This window comes from Bombina bombina, chromosome 4 (assembly GCF_027579735.1).
Source record: "Bombina bombina isolate aBomBom1 chromosome 4, aBomBom1.pri, whole genome shotgun sequence".
Lineage (NCBI taxonomy): Eukaryota > Metazoa > Chordata > Amphibia > Anura > Bombinatoridae > Bombina > Bombina bombina.
In genome coordinates this window covers 304,705,899-304,725,575 of record NC_069502.1, presented here as the reverse complement: position 1 = coordinate 304,725,575, position 19,677 = coordinate 304,705,899, and the positions used below count along the sequence as shown (strand labels likewise).

At 38.4% G+C, this 19,677-nt stretch overlaps 1 protein-coding gene across 1 annotated transcript in view; it reads left to right on the top strand.

Annotated features, from left to right (window-relative positions):
- TRPC1 (transient receptor potential cation channel subfamily C member 1) overlaps positions 1-19,677 on the top strand; it is a 174,785-nt gene that overhangs the window by 128,200 nt on the left and 26,908 nt on the right. The window lies entirely within an intron of this gene.

Below are 19,677 nucleotides of genomic sequence, written 5' to 3'. Positions count from 1 at the left end.
TGTGCATAGTGGTTTAGTGCACACTCAGAAATCCTCTCAAATTCTAATACTTTACTCCTTGTAATAACATTTCCCATTCTCAATTAGCACTCTGCTGTAGTACCCACTGGTGGCTGCCAAAATGTAAAAAAAAAAAAAAAAAAAAAAAATTTTTTTTTTTTTAGTTTTTTTAGTTTTTGCCTCATGGGGCCCCCCTGGCCCTTTGGGCCCCTGACAGGAGTCACCTCCTGATGGTGGCCCTGCTCACAACCTCCAAGTCTGTGTAGTTACCGGACTGCTCTGTGCTGGAAATAGCTACCATGCTTTTGCTGATGATCCGGAAATCGGCAACCTTTTCTGTTGCGTGCTTGGCTGTATTCAGGGTCTTTCAATGGCCAAAGGAGTCTAGACAGACTTCAGGTTACTCTGGTGGTCCATGCCGAGTCATGTGTGGTACGCAACAAGTGTTTCGCCACTAGGGAAGTTCTGGTGCAGCTTCTTCACAGCGTTTCAGTGCTTTTTTCCATCATGACCATTGGTGTTTTTTTAACTTCTGTGTAACTTTATCTGTGACGACTCAGACCAATCATCCCATATTGACCCTTATAGCATTATTTACTAATAGAATGGAGAGTGCTGGCTAGGGCATCCTTTTATTTTATTTTCTATATTCTTATATTTCAATCTTTTTTGTAATTGAGATATATATATTGTACCAAAAAAACACCCGATGTATATAAAAATATGTATTTAAAGTGATGGTAAATCCTAGCGTTTTTTAAACGCTAGGATTTACCAGTGCAACAAAATAAAGGGGACTTTCAGTACTGAAATATAAAATACTTAATGCTGAAACTTCCTTTATTTGTCAGCAGCGTATGCCTCGTTGAGCGCCTCAGGCCACCCACGGAAAAACACTATTTTTATGTGAGGTGATCTTATCCAATAGCATCTAGATAGTGCTTGTTGATTGGTGGTTAAATGTAGCCACCAATCAGCAAGCACTACCCAGGGTTCTGAACCAAAAATGGTCAGGCTCTTAAGCTTCCATTTCTGCTTTTTTAAATAAAGATACCAAGAGAACAAAGAAAAATGTACAATAGGAGTAAATTAGGATGTTGCTTAAAATTGCATGCTCTATCCGAATCATGAAAAAAAAATTTTGGGTTTCATATCCTTTGACGTGATTGCGATATTCGAAGTTCTGCTTTTTGCACATGTTGGGTTAGTGCTCATGAGAAAACGTTTTACTTTTAATTTGTAATACACGCACTAAATGACGCAGGCAAAAAGCTTACTTCTAGCGAACTTAACACAAGTGGGAGCACTAAATAGGGTGCCACTTGTTATCTAGCCCTTAAAGGGACAGTATACACCAATTTTCATTTAACTGCATGTAAAAGACACTACTATAAAGAATAATATGCACAGATATGGATCTAAAAATCCAGCATAAAACCGTTTAAAAAATTGCTTAGAAGCTCCCAGTTTAGCTTAATTAAAAAGATTAGCTGTACCACCCACTGTAAGTGGTTTTATAGCAAAAAAGCAGACACTCCCCCCCCCCCCTTCCTCTGCATATGAAAATACTCTTTAGACAAACAGGAGCAAGCTGGAGTAGGTATACATCAGTATTCTCCTAAAACTTTGGGGCTTGGTTAGGAATCAGCGCAATGTTATTTAAAAATAAGCAAAACTATAATTTTTTTTAAAAAAATAAGCTGTACAGGCTATATAAATGGATCATCTAGAAAACATTTTTTATGCTAAGAAAAATCTAGTGCATAATATCCCTTTAATAAGAAAGGACATGCATTCTGTTCTGATTCCAAATCAAAGAAACTCACCAACAGGCTCTATGATGTCACTGTTTATAGAGCAGACAACTCACACCCACACTTGCTGTCATGCAGTACACTCATCTATATGTGTTTGAATGTGTGGGCTGTCCTGCTGGAGCACATAGCCTGCAGCTACTTGACAAACACAAAAGAAATAATCAGCATGCATGAGAGCCATATAACATTGCTGTTTATTGTCATTTCCAAATTATCTCTGTAGTAGCTCATATTTATCTGCCCTTAACTGTCCACCGCAGAAAAGATAATGCTGCCATACAAAGGTAATGTTGTACAAAATGGCATTTCAGATGCTTTAATCATATTTATTCTGTATGCAGACCTTTTGCAATGTATTGTTTAACTGCTGATATATACTGTGCATATACAGTATAAAAACATTATTATTATTATCATTTATTTGTAGAGCGCCAACAGATTCTGCAGCGCTATAAACATAGGAGATATACAAGGTAACATTTATAGGGATAAAATGGGAAGAGGGCCCTTCCAAGAGTTGCACTGTTGTAGGCAGCTCTTATGAAGGTGACCTACAAACAGTAGGGCTCTTAGACTTACATGCTAAGGGGGTTCAAGGGGATAGTAATGGAGGAGATGAACTGGGATTAGGAAATGTCTGATTTTATAGATGTTTTTAAGGTGGAAGCGGCAGGATTTAGTCAAGGACTGAATGTGAGGAGTGAAATAAAGATCTGAGTCAAATGTGACCCCAAGACATCGGACATGCAGGGTAGGAGTAATGATGGAGTTGTTGACAGTTATAGAGAGATCCGGGGTGGAGCATTTAGAAGAAGGGGGGAATATAAGGAGCTCAGTTTTTGAGAGATTTAGCTTAAGGTAGGGAGAGGACATCCAGGATGAGATGTGAGAAAGACAGTTAGTGACACGGGTTAGCAAGGAAGGAGATAGGTCTGGTGCAGAGAGGTAGATTTGGTGTCATCTGCATACAAATGATATTGAAACCCGTGGAACTTTATTAAGGAACCTAATAATGACGTGTAGATTGAGAAGAGCCTTGCGGTACCCCAACAGAAAGTGGTAACGAGGCAGAGGAAGCCCCAGAGAAAGCTACACTAAAGGGCGGTTAGACAGGTAGGAAGAGAACCACAAGAGGGCTGTGTCAAAAATGTCAAAGGATTTGAGAGTTTGGAGCAAAAGAGGGTGGTCAACAGTATCAAAGGCTGCAGACAGATCAAGGAGGATAAGAAGAGAGACGTGGCCTTTGGATTTTGCTGTAAGTAGGTCATTGGTAACCTTAACGATTGCTGTCTCTGTGGAGTAATGGGGGCAAAATCCAGATTGCAGTGGGTCAAGGAGGGAATTTATTCTAAGGAAATGGGATAGGCTTTTCGAGAAGCTTTGAGGCAAGAGGGAGTAGGAAAATAGGGCAGTAGTTGGATGGGGCGGTTGGATTGAAAGAAGGTTTTTTGAGGATAGATGTGACCAGTGCATGTTTTAGAGTTGAGGGAAATATACCGGTGCTGAGGGAGAGGTTGAAAATGTGTGTGAGTATAGGGGTAAGGGTAGAAGAGAGGGAGGCGAGTAGATGTGAGGGGATGGGGTCGAGAAAACAGGTAGTGAGATGAGAGCACATTATAAGTGCAGAAACTTCTTCCTCAGTAACAGGGGGGAAAGAGCTAAATTTATGGCTATGTGGGTTTTGGATGATTACAAGCTTTTGAGGGTGTGGGAGACTGGTAGTATGTTGAGAGCTGATTTCATTTCTGATGGAGTCGATGTTGTTATTTAAGTGGCTGGCAAAATCTTGAGCTGAGAGAGAAGTTGCATTAGATGAGGGGGCAGAGATCAAGGGCAGAATATTAGGAGTTCAAGATGAACTTGTAGTGAAGAAAGTCAGCTGAACTCCGAGATATTCTACAGTGCTGCTCAACAGTATGGGAACATCTGCGTAGGTACCATGTCAGAGGAGTGTGCCAGGGCTGAGGATGTGTGATTTCTGAGCTATGGTAGGAGGGGCCAGTTTGTCAAGGACCGATGTAAGGGTGGTATTATAGTGGCAGATAGATTGGTCAGGACAGGAAAATGAGGAGATGGAAGAGAGGAGAGGTTCGAGAGAACTAGCAAACTGTTCCTGATCTAATGACATAATGCTTCTATGAAGTTTAGAGTGGGGGGTAGAAACAAAGAAACATAGAAACATAGAATTTGATGGTAGGTAAAAACCAAAAAGGCCCATAAAGTCTACCCATATTACATGTTACTTTTTTCTTAGGATAGCCTTATGCATGTCCCAGGCATTTTTGAATTCCTTTACAGTCTTTGTGTTTGCCACCTCAAATGGAACTTTATTCCATTAATCCACCACCCTTTCTGTAAAAAAAATGCTTCCTCAAATTTCTCCTGAATCTGCTACCCTCTAACTTTAGATTGTGACCCCTTGTTTTGGCATTCATTTTTTTTGTGGAAAATACTTTCAGCTTCTACTTTATTAAGCCCCTTCATATATTTGAAGGTTTCTATCAGGTCACCTCTTTCCCTTCTATCCTCTAAACTATACATATTTAGATCAGAGTCTTTCCTTGTATGTTTTATATTTTAGACCATGTACCATTTTAGTAGCTCTCTTTTGGACAGCTTTTACTTTATTTATATCTTTCTGAAAATATGGTCACCAGAACTCTACACAGTATTCCAGATTTGGCCTAACTAATGATCTGTAAAGTGGCATAAGAACCTTACTATTTTTGCTACTAATACCTCTCCCAATGCAACCAAGTATTCGACTGGCCTTACTGGCTGCACTACTGCATTGTGTACCAAATTTTTAAATAATCTGAAATAATAATTTCCAAGTCCCTTTCTTCTTTAGTTACAGTCAGTAATGTACCATTTAGACTCTTGGTAATATTACATTTCAGATTCCATTTATTTGACCAGTCTCCTAGTTTTTTAATATCACTGTTCATTTGTTCAACCCCTCCTGGAACATCAACTCTGTTACACATTTTTGTATCATCAGCAAACAAGCAAACCTTCCCCTTAAGCCCACTTCCAATATCACTTATGAACATGTTAAACAAAAAAGGCCCAAGAACAGAACCTTGGGGAACACCACTAGTAACTGATGCCTCTTTTGAATGTACTCCATTAATTGAAACCCTCTGTCATCTATCTTTAGCCAGCATTCTACCCACTTAACTGTCTTAGCATCTACTCTAAGACAATACATTTTGTTAATAAGTTTGTTGTGTTGGACAGTGTCAAATGCTTTGCTAAAGTCTAGATATGCAACATCTATGGCTCCTCCCTGGTCTATTAGTTTAGTTACATGGTCAATGAAATCAATTAGATTAGTCTGACATGATCTTCCAGCAGTGAAACCATGCTGTCCTTTGTCTTCTAAGTTGTTTGTCTGAAGGAAAGACACAAGTCTTTCATTTAAAAGAGTTTCCATTAATTTCCCTGCAATTTAGATCAAACTGACTGGCCTATAGTTAGCAGAATCTTCCCTACTACCCTTTTATGAAGAAGGACTACATTGGCAGTTTTCCAGTCTTTTGGAACAACTCCTGTTAGAAGTGACTGATTAAATAAATAAATCAGCTAATGGAGTAAACATCACGGATCGAAGTTCTCTTAGAACCCTTGGATGAATATTATCTGTACCCACACACTTATTTACTTTTATTTTTGATAAAGCCCTTGAAACCTCTTCCTCTGTTAAAAGAAAAGTACTACTCACATTATCATTTACAGTAACATCCATTAATAGAATCTCACTATCTTCACCATCTGTTGTATAAACTGAACAAAAGTAATCATTTCAACAGTTTTCTATGTGTTTATCTTATTACACTACTCTATCATCATTTTTGAGTCTTACTATCCCTCTGTTAGTCTTTCTCTTTTCACTGATATATCTAAAGAAGGTTTGGTCACCATTTTTTTTACAGGTATTTTTTCTTCTGCGTCAGCGTTAGCCTTTCTGATTAACTGCTTTGTCATCTTTTGATGGGTTCTCCATTTTTCCTTATCCTCTTCTGAGCCAGTGAATTTGAATTTTTTATAGACTGTCTTTTTTTGTCTTAACTGCATGTGATACTTCTCTTGAAAACCATATTGTTTTTCTTTCACAAACAAGCCTAATGCAGTGTTTAATTGCATCTAGAATAGCATTTTAAAAATATTCCCACTGTTCTTGTACTCCTGTAATCTGTGCCATCCCTTTTAGAGATTCATTTAGGTATCTGCCCATGTAAGAAAAATCAGTTCTAAATTCTAAAACTTTTGTTTTACTATGGCTGTACTGTACCTTTGCCTGAATATTAAACCATATAGACTGATGATCACTAGAGCCTAAGTTCTCACCCACAGACACTTCCGATACTATAGGGCCTATTTATGAAGCAGCAGATATTGCCTCCGACCCACTCTGCTTCAGTTCTGGCTGAAGCAGAAGTTAAGAAGCAGCAGTCCTAAGACTGCTGTTTCTTAACTCGCCCGCCACCTCTGAGGTGGCGGACAGCATTCCACCCGATCGAATACGATCGGTCTGATTGACATCTGCAGGAGACGGTATTGCACCAGCAGTTCACAAGAACTGCTGGTGCAATGATAAATGCCGAGAGTGTATGCTATCAGCATTTATCAATGTGCGGCTCATGTCCGTAAGTACATTAATAAAAGGACCCCTATATCACTGTTTGTAAGTACTAAATCTAATATAGTTCCTTTACGTGTTGGTTCTTTTACTAGTTGCTTAAGAGATTCCCCTTGTAAAGATTCCAGAATATATTTACTTCTAGTTGATTTGGCAACAGGTACTTCCCAGTCTACATCAGGCATATTAAAGTCCCCCACTACTATAACATTGCCCTTCATTGTAATTTTGGCTATTTAATCAATTCATAAATTATCTGATGCTTCATCCTGTAATGGTGGTCTGTATACTACCCCTATTCTAAACACGTTTCCCTTCAGTTTCTATAGTTACCCAAACACTTTCTACATTGTCATTGGTTTCTACAATTTCAGTTACTTTAATATTTTCTTTCACGCATAGAGCAACCCCCCTTTTTTTCCTACTCTTTTTTTAAACAAAATGTAACCAGGTATGACTGTTTCCCAGTCGTGAGAGTCATTGTACCACGTCTCTGTTATAGCTACTAAATCCAACTTATCTTGAATCATTATTGCAGTAAGTTCCTAAACTGTGAGCATTTGGATAGAAGGAGGAAAAGTTGTAGGGAGGGATGTGATGTTGCAAGTGAGATGATGATCAGAAAGAGGAAAAGAGGAGTTTGTGAAGTTTGAGATAGTGCATCGATAGCTAAAGATCAGATCAAAAACATGAGTTTATATCTACTTAAAGGGACATTATACACCACAATTAATATAGGCTATATAAATAAAGCATTAAAGTAATAGTCTAGTCAAAATTAAACTTTCATGATTCAGATAGAGCAGGCAATTTTAAGCAACTTCCTAATTTACTCCTATTAATTTTTCTTTGTGAATTTTTCTTTGTGAATTTTTCTTTGTTAATTTTTCTTTGTTCTCTTGGTATCTTTATTTGAATTTAAGCTTAGGAGCCGGCCCATTTTTGATTCAACACCTGGGTAGCTTTTTCTGATTGGTGTCTAAATGTAGCCACTAATCAGCAAGCTCTACCCAGGTGCTGTTCCAAAAATGGGCCTGCTACTGAGCTTAAATTCAAATAAAGATACCAAGAGAACGAAGAAAAATTCATAATAGGAGTAAATTAGAAAGTTGCTTAAAATTGCATGCTCTGAATCATGCAAGTTTAATTTTGACTAGACTATTCCTTTAAAGGGACACTCAAGTCAAAATTAAACTTTCATGATTCAGATAGAGCAGTCTTTTTTTATATTTACATTTTTTGAGTCACTAGCTCATACTGAGCATGTGCAAGAATTCACAGAAAATATGTATATGCATTTGTGATTGGCTGATGGCTGTTACATGATACAGGAGGAGTGGAAATTGAGAAAACTTTGAAATTTGCCAGAAAACAATTCTACTACTCATTTGAAGTTCAGACCTAGGGGCCGATTTATCAAGCTTCGTACGTAGGGGCTTGATGCCCCTTGTTTCCTAGGGACTGATTTATCAAGCTCTGATGTAGCGTATCATGTCCGCACGAACAGTAATAAATATACCCCTAAGTGCTATTGCATTGTCTTTTTATCATGTATTTGTTAAGTATGAAAATCTACTGGTCCTTTAAGTATATATACAATTTGCAATTGAGATGCATTAACTGTGTTGCAGCTAACTCACCTAAAAATGGGAAAAACCATGCAGAGTGTTTTACTAAATATGTGTTCCTGCGTACTATACTCTAATCACTGAGCTATTGTTTTCCCCCACTCCCCAACTACTGCCTACAGCCAGGAAGTCACTGATATGCCTGGCTCACTGAAGCTTCTACACACAGGGAGCTAAACTTCTCACACATTTCTCAGTGAAATATGATCCAGGCTACAAGGAGATTGTTTCTCAGAGAAGTGTCTGTGAGAAAGTTTAGTCTGGTGAGGAGGTAGTAGGGAGGAACTGCACATTGTTACTGGAGATGGGAGACAGCAGGAGAGTTTTAGGCAGTCCTGTGTATCTCTTTTACTGTTCTTATTTTACAAATAACACAACAGTTTCTCAGCAGAGCTCTATAACTTAGTGCAGCTGTAGCTTCAGTGAGTCAGGCATGTAACTTAGTGACTTCCTGACTGTAGGCAGTTAGGGAGTGAGGGGAAAACAATAGCTCAGTATACATAGGGAGACATATTCATGAAACACCCTGCATGCTTTTTCCCATTTTTAGGAGAGTTAGCTGCAAAATAGATAATGCATCTCAATTGCAAATGTTATCTACACTTAGGGTTAGATTCATTATGCAGCGGATGTCTCATTCTACGCCCATTGTTTCAGACTCACCTGAAATGTAAGTCAAGAAGCATCGGTCGTAAGCCTGCTGCTCCTTAACCTCTCCACCTTTTAGGTGTCAGACTGAAATCATCCCGATCCAATACAATCGGGATGATTGACAGCCCCTGCTAGCAGCCAATTGGCAGCAAGTGAGCAGGGGGAAGCTTTGCACAAGCATTTCACTAGAAATGCTTGAGCAATGTTAATGTTTAGCAAGGTCGAGTAGACATGATTCGCTACAGCGAATCATGTTTGCTTGACTATAGATAAATCTATCCCTATATGCTGTATTTAAATAGCCTATATTCATTTTGGTGTATAATGTTCCTTTAAAGCCATGGGCTGGATGATAAATTCACATCCATATTAGGGCATATTTAAGAAGGTGCGAGCTGACATGATCCGATATTGCGGATCATGTCCGCTGCACATTGATAAATGCTGACAGCATACCCTCTCAGCATTTATCATTGCACCAGCAGTGAACTGCTGGTGCAATGCCGCCCCCTGCAGATTCACGGTCAATCTGCCGCTAGCAGGGGGTGTCAATCAACCTGATCGTATTTGATCAGGTTGATTTCCGGCGAAATTCGAAAATTTCCCTCTATGAGTTAAAGTGACAAATGTAAGAGGACCAATGAGAAAATAACATGAGAAACCACAATGAAAAAGGACAAACCAACCAGTTAGGGAAACTATGACAGTGATATCCACAAGAATAGAATAAAATATTTGAAATGTACATTACAAATCAAAGTGTACATGACCGAATAAATAAAAAATTCTTAAATTTGAGTATCTAACACTGTCATTAGTTCACTCTAAATATGTGGTTTCCAAATATATAATGCAAAGATACATAGGAACATACGGCACAAGCCAATACCTCCTTAAATGAAGACAACAATTTATTAGAGATCCCAATAGGCTGTCTAGAGAATATTGGCAGCTAAAACCCCCAATCATTACCGCAAAAGAGGTGGGACTTCCACCAACGGAAGGACATAAACATTCTAAACCACGACGGCCCGCCGCCTTTGATAAAGCCAAGTTCATTGCGAAATGCGTCAGAGGGGTTGTATGGGACGACGGGGTCCCAATGTTTGGTATTTTAATTATCAGTACTTTTGTGCAAAAGCTAATGTAATGTCCGCAAAATAAGAAAATTATTTAAGTAAAGACGCTACAAGTCATTAGCATTGGGCAGCGCTACCAGCTTCGAATATGAAAACAAACCTGTGTGTGACTGGTTGAACTTTGAATAGCAATATGTGTTGCAAAATATAATTATTGTGTAACGGATAAACGCTATTTACAAGTGGATTGTAACTAAGTTAGTTTTGATAAGCAACTCAAGTTGCATGGTATAATTATTTTTGGCTAGATTACGAGTCTTGCGTTAGCCTAAAAAAGCAGCGTTGAGAGGTCCCAACGCTGCTATTTAACGCCTGCTGGTATTACGAGTCAGGCAGGTACAGGGGTACCGCTCACTTTTCTTCAGCGTCTCGAGCTTACCGCAAATCCCCTTACGTCAATTGCGTATCCTATCTTTTTTTTTTTATGGGATTTGCCTAACGCTGGTATTACGAGTCTAGGAAGAAGTGAGCGGTACACCCTCTCCTGACTAATACCGCATTTAAAAGTCAGTAGTTAAGAGTTTTATGGGCTAACGCTGTAACATAAAACTCTCAACTAAAGTGCTACAAAGTATACTAACACCCATAAACTATCTATTAACCCCTAAACCGAGGCTCCCCCACACATTTCAAACTCTTTAATAAATTATTTAACCCCTAATCTGCCGACCGAACATCACCGCCTGTCAGGTATATCCCTTTAAGCAGTCCCCTCCTCCAAAGTCTTTAAAAGCCTTGCGCACCTGCACACAGGTGCTTAGTATTTTGTATGCAACTGAACTGATAGTTGTTCTTAACCTGAGCTCCATATTCTACTGAGGTATTCCTATTTTATCCCATTACCCTTAAGAAGATCCAAACACCGGATTAATACCTCACCTTGCTCTGAAGACTGTTTCCTACTTCAGTGAGATAAGACTGTTACTCGCAGGCTACTCTGCTAACACAAAGCCTCCAACTTACACAGATCTCTGCTTTCACGCAGCTGCTGTCAGCACAGTGCGCTTCCATCAAACACTGACCTCTGGTAACAGTATATGCTGGCAGCTCTGAGGACACAACTCTCTTACCTTATATTCTGGAAGTCGATTCCTCCGATTTTGGGATCGGTGCAGTTCTCTCCCAACGTCTCACAGATTCATCACCAATACATCCAATAGTATATTATTCCAAAGCAATGTCTCCTGCCGAGTCACACTATCCCATAGGAGAGAAGGAACTATTGGCGATAAGAAGATCGCTGGAACATTGGAGACATCTCCTAGAAGGTACTGCGATATCCATCCAGATCATAACAGACCATAAAAACTTAGAATACTTGCAAGGTAGTAAAACCCTTTCGTCTCGCCAAGCACGCTGGTGCCTTTACTTCACCCGATTCAACCTTACCATCGCTTACAGATCAGCTAAACTAAATGGCAAGGCTGATGCACTTTCTCGAAAAGATAAGGATAACAGAGTTCCATCTGAAGTGAAACCTATAATTCCCCCTGAAAGGTTCTTAGGTCTCACAACCACTTTCTCCTGTTCCTTAAAGAATTCCAAAATAGACAAAGGCTTTATCACAGAACATAACTTACATAAACACCAGGATAGTCTTTACTACCAGGATACTAAACTATACGTTCCCCCATCTCTACAGCATGAAATATTACATAATAACCATGACATCCCAACTGCCGGATATCAGGACACAGACGTCCAACTCACCACAGAGGCTAAGATGAGGGCTCTAAAGCAAGGCCGCAGGGCCGTAGAAGATTATATTACAGATTTCAAGCAATTCAGTTCAGATTCTCAGTGGAACGCCATATCACTACGCAATCAATTCAGACTTGGCCTTTCAGATCAAATCAAGGACGAGCTAGCAAGAATGGAGTTGCCTAATAGTCTAGAATCCATGATCAAAGTGGTCATACAAATAGACAGAAGGTTGAGGGAGAGAAAGCTAGAACACTCCTTTTCAGACTCTCCAACCAGAGAAACCACCTCCTACACCCAACTTAGTCCTTCACAGAAAACCACTGAGGAACCCATGGACCTTGGAATCATCAGAGGGCATATTACTACTCAAGAAAGAACACGGAGAAGAAACCTACAGCTTTGCATGTATTGTGCCAGTCCTTCCCATATTGTAAAAGACTGTCCTCTTCTAATCAAGCCAAAAAGAAGTCACTTATTTTTTCAATACACCCAAAGGTCAGCTGTAATCCTACTTATTGTCGTGTTCCTTTGTCTCTACAGTGGCAGCAGCAGAGAACCAACACTGAAGCAATAGTTGACTCAGGAGCCAGTGGCTGTTATATTGATTTGAATCTAGTTAAAACCAATAAAATTCCATATGTGTGTAAGCAAAAACCTGTCTTCATTAGAGTCATTGACGGAGCACCTATTAAAACTGGTCCAATTCTCCATCAAACCATACCTCTTATGGTACAGACCCCAACAGGTCATACTGAGTATTTAATTTTTGATATTATGCCTTCCCCCCTCTTTCCAGTTGTTTTAGGGTTGTCATGGTTGCAGCTGCATCAACCCACCATAAATTGGAAGGATCTACAGGTAAACTTTGATTCCACTTTCTGTCAAAGTTCTTGCTATACTCCCCAGAATTGTCTCTTACAACCTACGGACGACTTAAATAACCTGCCTGCTACTTATTCCGACTACTCAGATGTTTTTAGTAAGAAACAAGCAGAAGCTTTACCTCCTCACAGACAATACGATTGTCCCATTGAGCTACAACTCTAACAGTAACGAACTTAACTGTTAGAGTTGTGTCCTCAGAGCTGCCAGCATATACTGTTACCAGAGGTCAGTGTTTGATGGAAGCGCACTGTGCTGACAGGAGCTGCGTGAAAGCAGAGGTCTGTGTAAGTTGGAGGTTTTGTGTTAGCAGAGTAGCCTGCGAGTAACAGTCTTATCTCACTGAAGTAGGAAACAGTCTTCAGAGCAAGGTGAGGTATTAATCCGGTGTTTGGATCTTCTTAAGGGTAATGGGATAAAATAGGAATCCCTCAGTAGAATATGGAGTTCAGGTTAAGAACAACTATCAGTTCAGTTGCATACAAAATACTAAGCACCTGTGTGCAGGTGCGCAAGGCTTTTAAAGACTTTGGAGGAGGGGACTGCTTAAAGGGATATACCTGACACCGCCACTTTAATAAATATATTAACCCCTAAACCACCGCACTCCCGCCTCGCAAACACTATTTACATTTTATTAACTGTATATATGTTTTAGTTTGTTTTATATGTCGATCTAATCATAGATTGCGATTCTTTAAACTGTTTAGCATTATAGCAGTACTATAGTAGAAACACCAGTGTTTTATTCATTTTATTGTAAAGGATGTTCATTTATAATTATATTCATTTAAATGAGATCTGATTTTTTAGGTATATACCATATATTTTGCAATAAATTGAATTATTTTTACTTCTGCAGTATAATTGCTTTTTATATTTTTATCTTTATTTTTATTTGTTATTTTTTACTCTGGAATAAAAATTGTATTCCAACTTGAACACAAGATATACATATGTAGCAAGATACATACGGACCCTCCAATCACAGTAGGAACAATATAGAACAGGGCCTCTAAGTAGGGTATTCATTTCTTTATTTGCCATGATATTATATAAGTTAATTTTTTATTTATTTATTTTCACCAGCAACCATATACCACTAAAGTCGAAACAGCATTTATTTGCGCCACCTTACACACATTTATTCTATATTCAAACCTTTTGGGAAAGTTTTAAAGGTGAGCAGTATTTCGCATTAACTAGGTTAGATATTCAACTTTGTACACTTTCATTTTATTAACCCCTAATCTGCCACCCCGACACATATCTACATTTATTAACCCCTTATCTGCCGCCCCCAAAGTCACTGCTACTATATTAAATTTATTAACCCCTAAACCTAAGTCTAACCTTTAGTCTAACCCCCCTAACTTAAATATAATTTACTTAAAACTAAATAAAATTACTACAATTAAATAAATGATTCCTATTTAAAACTAAATACTTACCTATAAAATAAACCCTAAGCTAGCTACAATATAACTGATAGTTACATTGTAGCTAACAGGGTTTATTTTTATTTTACAGGCAACTTTGTATTTATTTTAACTAGGTACAATAGTTATTAAATAGTTATTAACTATTTAATAACTACCTAGCTAAAATAAATACAAAAGTACCTGTAAAATAAAACCTAACCTAAGTTACAATTACACTTAAAGGGACAGTTAACCATAGAATTGTTATTGTTTTAAAAGATAGATAATCCCTTTATTACTCATTCCCCAGTTTTGCATAACCAACACAGTTATATTAATGTACTTTTTACCTTTGTGATTACCTTGTATCTAGGAACCTTCTTCCAGCCCCCTGATCACATGACTGTGACTGTTTATTATCTATTGTCTTTAATTTAGCATTGTATTGTGCTAAATCTTAAATAACTTTCTGTGCCTGAACACAGTGTTATCTATATAGCCCACGTGTACTTTCTGTCTCTTTGTGTTGAAAAGAGATTTAAAAAGCATGTGATAAGAGGCAGCCTGTGAACAAGTAGAACTGAACCAGGTTTTTTCTCTACCCCCCCCCCCCCCGGAACCAGGCGGGGGGGGGGGGGCAAGGCACAAGAGGGGCCTACAAAGGGGGGTACCCTCTGAGAACTACACAGAAACAGACACGTTACAAGTGAAAAATAGTGTTATTAATTTAACTTCCTATAGATTAAATACAGTTGAACAGAAGGTTTTAAGTTTAGGTTTGGGTTTCACGCCAACCTACTCATTCAACTTATTTAATACCCTATTGGATGTTAACAAACTTGTAAGGAAATTAACTTTAAAAAAACATTTCGCAGGTGTAGGCAATGCTGATAATACAGAGATGGGGAGTACGGCTGTACTGACTACGGAATCTTACTATAATGATACCCTCAATTTTCAGGACCTGTGTGGTCTTGCTGCATTAGAGTCTCTGCAGTTAGAAAGTAACCCTACTCAACCTGAGGGTACTTTCAATACCCCCAAATTGAAGTGTTCCTCTAATTTCTACCCCATTCACAGCCGGGGTCCCTACATAGAAAAATTTCAAAAGAGAGTTGAAACTGATCTTACTAATTTGTTCTACCGCCAGAAGAAACCCAATAACAATCTATCTAGAGTTGAAAGAGAAGCTCTTGAAGGGTTGGCTTCAAACAAAGAACTAGTGATCCGTGCCGCTGACAAAGGGGGTACTGTGGTGGTAATGACACGAGACAGCTTTATCGGTGAGGCCCTGAGGCAGCTAACAAATCCACATGACTATAAGGTTTTATCTTCAGATCCCACAAAACATTTTGGAAGAAAATTGAGAGATCTAGTGGATGATGGTGTGCATCAGGGCTACATCGATGAAGCAACAAGTGATTATCTTCTTGTCTCCCACCCAGTAGTACCTGTATTCAACCACCTGCCAAAAGTGCACAAATCCATTGAGAATGTGGTTGGCAGACCCATTGTCAGCGGCATAGGATCACTACTTGAGCATTTGTCTGAATGGCTGGATCTAATATTACAGCCTATGGTACGGGAACTCTGGAGCTATGTTCGAGATTCCAAGCACATCTTGAACATAGTGTCAAAAATCAAATGGAATAATGAATACAGCTGGCTCACAGTGGATGTGAAAGCCCTGTATTCCTCGATCCCCCATGAGAAGGGTTTATTAGCTATCTCTTTCTTTGCAGAGAAGTACTATGCTGATGATCCTGACTTTTGTGCCTACTTACTGAGAGTTACCAAGTTCCTCTTGCAACACAACTACTTTGAGTTCGAGGGGGTTTTCTACCTCCAGATGTGTGGTACCGCTATGGGGGCGAAGTTCGCCCCCTCCTACGCCAACCTCTTTATGGGGTGGTGGGAGCGGGAACACATATTTGGGGGTGGGAACCCCTTCGGCTCACAGATAGTTGTGTACAAGAGATTTATTGATGATCTCTTGTTTATTTGGCAGGGAGACCAGGGAGACATACAACCCTTTGTCCAATATCTGAACGATAATGATCTTGGAATTAGTTTCACCTCTGAGTCTGATGCCAATATCATTAACTACTTAGATCTAACACTAAGTGGTGTTTATGGTAACTATGTCTCAACCTCAGTATACAGAAAGCCCATTTCGGGTAATACCCTTTTACACGCCTCCAGTTGTCATCCTGGGGGCGTGTTTAAGGTTATAGCAAAGGGACAATTTATTCGCTTGAAGCGAAATTGCTCCAATGAGACATCATTTAATAAGGAATCCACAGAGTTAAGCAAGAGGTTAGAGGCACGAGGTTACCAGAGAAACGTGATTAATTCAGCAAAAAAGTCAGTGAGCAAAATTGATCGGTCTAAACTACTCGAAGATAAAAAACCGGATGAGAAAAAAGGTTTTGAACAAAACCAAATACTGTTCATTACTGAATATTCTGAACAGTATAAGCACATTTGTGATATAATTAAGAAACATTACCCTATATTAAAAGCTGATGATGGATTAGCTAGTCTTTCCATCAGGGATTGCAAATTTGCTTATAAAAGGAGCAGAACGATTGGGAATTGTGTTGCACCAACAAAATTACAACCATTGGTACAGAGCAACTCATCATGGTTATCCTCTGTAGGGATGTACAAATGCCACAATATTTCTTGTGTGGCATGTGAGAAAGTGGAAATAGGACCTGATTTTAGATCTACTATAACCGGACAGGTATATCAAAGACGTTCTTGTTTAAATTGCAGATCCACTTTTGTCGTGTACATGATCAATTGTGTTGTCTGTGACAAACAATATGTAGGTCTCACCACACGGGAAGTGAGATCTAGGATTAGAGAGCATCTCTCTACCATCAAACATGGCATTGCCAGTACCCCGTTGGTATAGCATTTTGCTCATTTGCACGACAAAAGTGTGGATTCTTTTAGATGGTCCTGTATAGAAAATATTTTTCCACCAAAGAGAGGGGGCAATAGGGAGATCCTATTAGGAAAGAGAGAGGTCTTCTGGATCTTTAAACTGAAGACTAGATATCCAGGAGGCTTTAACTCGGACTATGACCTGATAAATTTCTGGCAGTAAAATCTATAGTCGCCACTTAAATTCTTTATATACAATAAAATATTTACTGTTCATAGTATAAATAACCTTTTCAGTTTAAATTTTCCATTCCACTTATTTTAATATTACTCAAAGTTTAAGCATGACAATGCATGTATTTGTATCATTTAATTTATATAATTTTTGTTGTGCTTTACAAATAACAATGAGTTTTGTTATATATTGAGAAATAGTACTTTGTAAATGATGTTACTGTTTGTAAAAGAATTGATAACAGGATGTGATTTAGGTCTTTATGCAGCATTACACTAAATCTATATGTTTTTGCAGTGTTTCAATTAAAACATATATGTCAATTTGTATGAACCAATAGGAGGCAGCTCAGGGTGTTTTTAAGGAGCTCCTACCACATGGTCAAGTCAGCTTAAACTATGGCACAATGCCGAAACGCTTCAGCTGTTTGCTTTGCTGACCTCCGTGTTCTTAACTGCCTGAGAACCTGGCTTTTAAAGATGTCATAATAAAGATTCGTTTTAACCTTTACCTTCGGCTGGTGCTCCTTTTCTTGTGCTCATAAGAGGCAGCCCTCAAAGGCTTAGAAATTAGCATATGAGCCTACCTATGTTTAGTTTAAACTAAGAATACCAAGAGAAAAAAGCAAATTTGATGATAAAAGTAAATTGGAAAGTCAATTAAAATTAAAAGTCCTATCTGAATAATGAAAGTTTAATTTATACTTGACTGTCCCTTTAACACTACCACTATGATTAAATTAATTACCTAAACTACCTACAATTAAATACAATTAAATTAAATAAATTAAAGTACAAAAAACAACAAACACTAAATTACAGAAAATAAAAAAATAATTACAAGAATTTTAAACTAATTACACCTACTCTAATCCCCCCTAATAAAATAAAAAAGCCCCCCAAAATAAAAAAAATTCCCTACCTTATACTAAATTACAAATAGCCCTTAAAAGGGCCTTTTGCGGGACATTGCCCCAAATTAATCAGCTCTTTTACCTGTAAAGAAAAATACAATACCCCCCCCAACATTAAAACCCACCACCCACACACCCAACCCTCCTCTAAAACACACCAAATCCCCCTTAATAAAACCTAACACTACCCCCTTGAAGATTTCCCTACCTTGAGCCGTCTTCACCCAGCCGGGCACAAGTGGATCTCCAGAGGGGCAGAAGTCTTCATCCGATCCGGCCAGAAGAGGACATCCAGACCGGCAGAAGTCTTCATCCAGGCGGCATCTTCTAGCCAGATCGGATGAAGACTTCTGCCCCTCTGGAGGTCCACTTGTGCCCGGCTGGGTGAAGATGGCTCAAGGTAGGGTGATCTTCAAGGGGGTAGTGTTAGGTTTTTTTAAGGGGGGATTGGGTGGGTTTTAGAGTAGGGTTGGGTGGGGTATTGTCTTTTTTTTCAGGTAAAAGAGCTGATTACTTTGGGGCAATGCCCTGCAAAAGGCTCTTTTAAGGGCTATTTGTAATTTAGTATAGGGTAGGGAATTTTATTATTTTGGGGGGCTTTTTTATTTTATTAGGGGGATTAGAGTAGGTGTAATTAGTTTTAAAAAATTTTAATTATTTTTTTATTTTCTGTAATTTAGTGTTTGTTGTTGTTCGTACTTTAGTTTATTTAATTGTAATTAATTGTAGGTAGTTTAGGTAATTTATTTAAAGATAGTGTAGTGTTAGGTGTAATTGTAACTTATTTATTTTACAGGTAAATTTGTATTTATTTTAACTAGGTAGTTATTAAATAGTTAATAACTATTTAATAACTATTGTACCTAGTTAAAATAAATACAAAGTTGCCTGTAAAATAAAAATAAACCCTTAGATAGCTACAATGTAACTATTAGTTATATTGTAGCTATCTTAGGGTTTATTTTATAGGTAAGTATTTAGTTTTAAATAGGATTAATTTATTTAATTGTAGTAATTTTATTTAGATTATTTAAAATTATATTTAAGTTGGGGGGGTTAGGGCTAGGTTTAGACTTAGGTTTAGGGGTTAATACCTTTAATATAGTAGTGGAGACGTTGGGGGTGGCAGATTAGGGGTTAATAAATGTAGATAGGTGGCGGTGATGTTAGGGACGGCAGATTAGGGGTTAATAAAACTAAATTAGTGTTTTCAAGGCGGGAGTGCGGCGGTTTAGGGGTTAATATATTTATTAAAGTGGCGGCGATGTCCGGTCGGCAGATTAGGGGTTAAAAATTTTATAAAAGTGTTTGCGATGTGGGGGGGGGGCTTGGTTAAGGGGTTAATAGGTAGTTTATCGGTGTTAGTGTACTTTGTAGCACTTTAGTTAAGAGTTTTATGTTACGGCGTTAGCCCATAAAACTCTTACCTACTGACTTTTAAATGCGATAGGACTCTTGACAGGAGAGGGTCTATTGCTCAGTTCTTCCAAAACTCGTAATACCGGCAAATCCCATTAAAAAGATTGGATACGCAATTGACGTAAGTGGATTTGCGGTAAGCTCGAGTCGCGGAAGAAAAGTGAGCGGTACACATGTACCTGCCAGACTCGTAATACCAGCGGGCATTAAAAAGCAGCGTTGGGACCTCTCAACGCTGCTTTTTAACCCTAACGCTAGACTCGTAATCTAGCCGTATATTAATAAGCATACATATAAATAAACATATATATAAATAAACATATATATAAATAAA